Here is a 4,446-nt window from a genome sequence, read left to right on the forward strand (position 1 = left end):
GTTTTCCAAGACAGGGCTTCTCTGTGGAGCCCTGGCTGTCCTGGAACTCACTCTGTAGACCAGGCTGGCCTTGAACTCAGAAATCCACCTGCCTCTGCCTCCCAAGTGCTGGGATTAAAGACATGTGCCACCACTGTCTGGCATTTATTTTATGTTTTGAGGCAGGGTATCACTATGTAGCTCAGGCTTGCCTCAAGCTTGCAATCCGCTTGCCTCGGCCTCTTGATTGCTGTTATTATAGGTATGCCTATATATAGGTATATGTAGGTATAACCATATATTCTGAACTCAGAAAGAAAAATGAATTTAAGACAGTAGCATGAGACAAATGCTTTTTTATTATAAAGGACACCTCCCTTAACAAGGAATTAATAGAACACTCAAATTATGTGTTCCCTGGAATTACATTTATTTGTCTAAAGCATTAAAGAAAAGCATTTTGCTTCCCAAAACATGTTGGAGCCAGCCTGTTACAGGAAGTATGTGAGATCAAACACAACCCAAATTGCTATTTTTTTTTCATTCAAATCTCCAATCTTGATTTAGTTTTCATGCTCTTACTTTAAACTTTGGCACTGTTATTAATTTCAACTATTAATTTATAAGTGCTATCCCCACTTGAAAGCAGTCCCCTTCCCTCCCATTTTTTCTGTCCCCCCCCCCCTTGTCTCCTTATTCTCTTTTCTGCTCTTTCATTTTTATTTTTGAGACAACGTCTTAGTATGTACCTCAGGCTGGTCTCAAACTCTCCACTCTCCTGCCTTAGCCTCCCAAGCTCTAGATATGTAGGCATGCCATACCACAAACAGATTCTCTTTGCTGTAGTAGTGATGTCTTTTCCTTTCTATAATAGGCTAAACTTAACTTTCTTTCCCTCTCCAATTTTTTAAAATTTTTAATTATTTAATTAATTTATTTTTATGATTTCCTTCTATTCCCAGGACCTCTCCTAGGAAAGACAGAACAAATCATGGTGCTCCCGGGCTCAGGATGATTTACAGATAGACATCCCAAGTGTTTGTTGTGGCATTCAAGCCCTCTGGAAGGGGCTTTTCTGCTTTCTTTCCACTTTCCAGCCACATGGGCTGCCTCCTCTGTCTGCTGAGTGCCCACAAAGAGTCTACAGGCACTGACATTTTTCACTTGCTCATTCTTCTTTCATCTGGACTTTCTTTGCTCTAGGCACCAAGATGTCCTGAGAAGTCTCCCATCCCCACTTGTATCCATTAATGGCCCATCCACTGCACCCTCCTTTCCAACTCTCATCCAACACTCCTATTTTTGTTCAGTCCTGTTGTGGGTTGACTGGTTGATGTTCCTATTCTAATGTTAATTTTGCTTCTTCAAGAGGGCTTCCCCAGGCAAGCAGACCGTCAAGTAGTCAGGTGATCTCATATGAACCTTCTTCCCATTTTGACCATCTAGCCTGGTCAATAAAGGCTGGAATCTGTGATTGGGCAGTAGAGGGGAAAGGTGGGACTGGAGGTTCAATGGTGGGGGCAGGTAGAGAAGACGACGACAAGAGGGGAAGGAAAGAGGACAAAAGAGGAGGAAGCATGATGGACCAGAACCATGTGGCCAAGAGAAACCATAAGTAGGAAGGGGATCTTATAGCTGGGGAATAAGTTAGTACAGTGTTGTATCTGCCCAATCTAGGCATATAGCTTATAATTATAATAACTGGATTGTGTGTTTTTTATATGAGCTTATTGGGGTTGGAAATTCCAACAACACTGTCCATCTCAAATTCCAGATGTTCTTTCTTCTACCTTCTTCAAAGGATTATTATTTCTTCCTAAAGGGCAGTGACCCCTATTTCCATTCCCCCTTGTTGTTTTGTAAGTCATAGGTGTTTAAAATATTTTTGCTAGATCGGGAAAGTCATCCTGTGTTATGATTGAGAGAACTAGGAGGACCGAACTCAGGTCACAGGAAGGAGAAGCTGAACTTAGGCTGCCTTAATAAGTGTACTGGCTGGTTTTGTGTGTCAACTTGACACAGCTGGAGTTATCACAGAGAAAGGAGCTTCAGTTGAGGAAATGCCTCCATGAGATCCAACTGTAAGGCATTTTCTCAATTAGTGATCAAGGGGGAAAGGCCCCTTGTGGGTGGGACCATCCCTGGGCTGGTAGTCTTGGTTCTATATGAGAGTAGGCTGAGCAAGCCAGGGGAGGCAAGCCAGTAAAGAACATCCCTCCATGGCCTCTGCATCAGCTCCTGCTTCCTGACCTGCTTGAGTTCCAGTCCTGACTTCCTTTGGTGATGAACAGCAGTATGGAAGTGTAAGCCAAATAAACCCTTTCCTCCCCAACTTGCTTCTTGGTCATAATGTTTGTGCAGGAATAGAAACCCTAAGACAATAAGTCAGCCTGGTCTTATTTTTTTCCTAAACAGAAGGGTTCGTATATGTATTGTTGAACTAGCCTATTTATATAGAATCTTACAAATATGGAAAAATCCAGTGTTTTCCAAATAAAACGTGTCCATCTATTCAAATAGAAATCATCTTGTCAGTTTAATATAAGAGCTTAATACCATATATAGATCATATATATACACATGTATATAATATACCATATATATAATATGGTGATATATATATACATTTAAATTCATTGAGAATGGACTCAAGCTAGTAATGGGTCATAGCCGTAGAAGTTTTGTCTATACCCATTACTTGATATGCAATACCTCATTTGTAATATATAAATGACATCACACTACTTACTAGAGGAAAAACGTATAGAGATGAAGAGATTATGATGACAACAGATCAAGGCTATATAATGCCCTAATCTGTATGGCTCACCTGCCCAGGGACCAGGTAACTTCCCGGAATGCTAGAGGTTGTAGTTCTTGGAAAATAACAAAGTCCCATGGGAAAATAAGTGTACTATAAGTTTGTCCTTATAAACTTCTGCAACACATGGCTCAAAATGTACAAGCCCACAAATATAAATTCAGGACTCCATTTTTGAGTTGTGTATGGTGGTTTTCATGGCTGTAATCCCAGCATTCAGGAGTCAGAGGCAAGATGATTAGATGTTTGATCTGAGGCTATCCCTTATCCCCAACTGAGGTTACCCCACCTGGACGTCTCTGGTTCCCACACCCACACCCCGCCTCCCCGGCCACGCCCACAGTGATGGGGCGGAGAGGACCCAGTGGGAGACTCAGACCCCACTCACTCAAGGAGGGGGTAGACGGGCTGAGCAGACGAGGATATGAGAACAGGTGCAGAGCGACGTCAGGGGAGTGTCTGTGTGTGTCACACTCGCTCTTCCACAGAGACACGGGAGACGGGGTGGACAGAGAGACCACTGGGGCGTCGGGTCATGCCGTGTCACTTCTCCTCCCAACCCTCTTCTTTCAGTGCAGGGACGAGGCAGTCTGGCATCCCACGGACATCCCGGGATGGGCCAGCCTCGGACCGCGTCCCCACCCGCCCGTGCCCAGTTCTGCCCTCGAGGTCCCATGAGGTCCCAGGGCGGATGGAGAGTCCATCCATCCCCGCGGCTCAGAAAGAGACCGAATCCCGCGGAACACTGTGCATGAACGCTGGCTTCGGTCAGCAGAGATTTCCACGATCTCCCGTGTCGTGCGCATGTCCCCATCGGTCCCACCCGCGCTTCCTCTGTGCACCCTCGGGCACTAGGATCCTCTTACATTCTAGGAAACAAGGGCTTGCCATTCTAGGGCTCTGGCTCAGAGGTTAAAGTCAACCCCTTTTCTTTTTCCCAAAATCCCTGTCCTTCTATTAAATGGCCACACGGTGGCGCCATGGAGACCTGACAAAGACCAGTGATGTCTGGATCGCTGGCCTTCTGCTGAATGATCATGCTCATTCACACTCTCAATCTCTCCCTCTCAATCTCTCTCCCTCTCAATCTCTCTCCCTCTCCCTCCCTCCCATTTTTGAAACTAGGATTGAGCCTAGCATACAGTAGGCCAGCTTCTCTCCCCAAGCCAGATGCCCAGCGCCTCCCCAAAGCAGCAGCGCCCTGGGCCATCCTTACCGCAGATCTGAGCACGCAGAAGGCACTCTGCAGAGGAGCAGCGTCCAACTATGGCTTCTGTGTGGCCGAGCCGTGGCCCAGTGTCACGAGTGGATGAGTTTCATGGCCGCGCGTGCCCGGCTGGGCTGTGGACGCCGCTGTCTGCATCCTTCCCCACCCCACACACCGCATGCCCAGCACAGGCTGGACCCCACTTTCTGGGGAGGGGACCTGATGCTCAGCTGGATGGAGAGCGGGCTGCTAGTGTCCTGTGCTCCACACAGGGCTCCTCTGTGTAGCATCCCCCTGCCACTCCACACGCCTCTGCCCTGGGCTCAGAGGTACAACCATGGCCTTTGCAAGTACCTATGCTCATTTACACACACACACATCCACACACACACATCCACACAACTATTTGTGCATTAACATTTGAGATTAGAAGTCAGTA

The sequence above is a fragment of the Mus caroli genome, chromosome 13 (assembly GCF_900094665.2).
Source record: "Mus caroli chromosome 13, CAROLI_EIJ_v1.1, whole genome shotgun sequence".
Classification (NCBI taxonomy): Eukaryota; Metazoa; Chordata; class Mammalia; order Rodentia; family Muridae; genus Mus; species Mus caroli.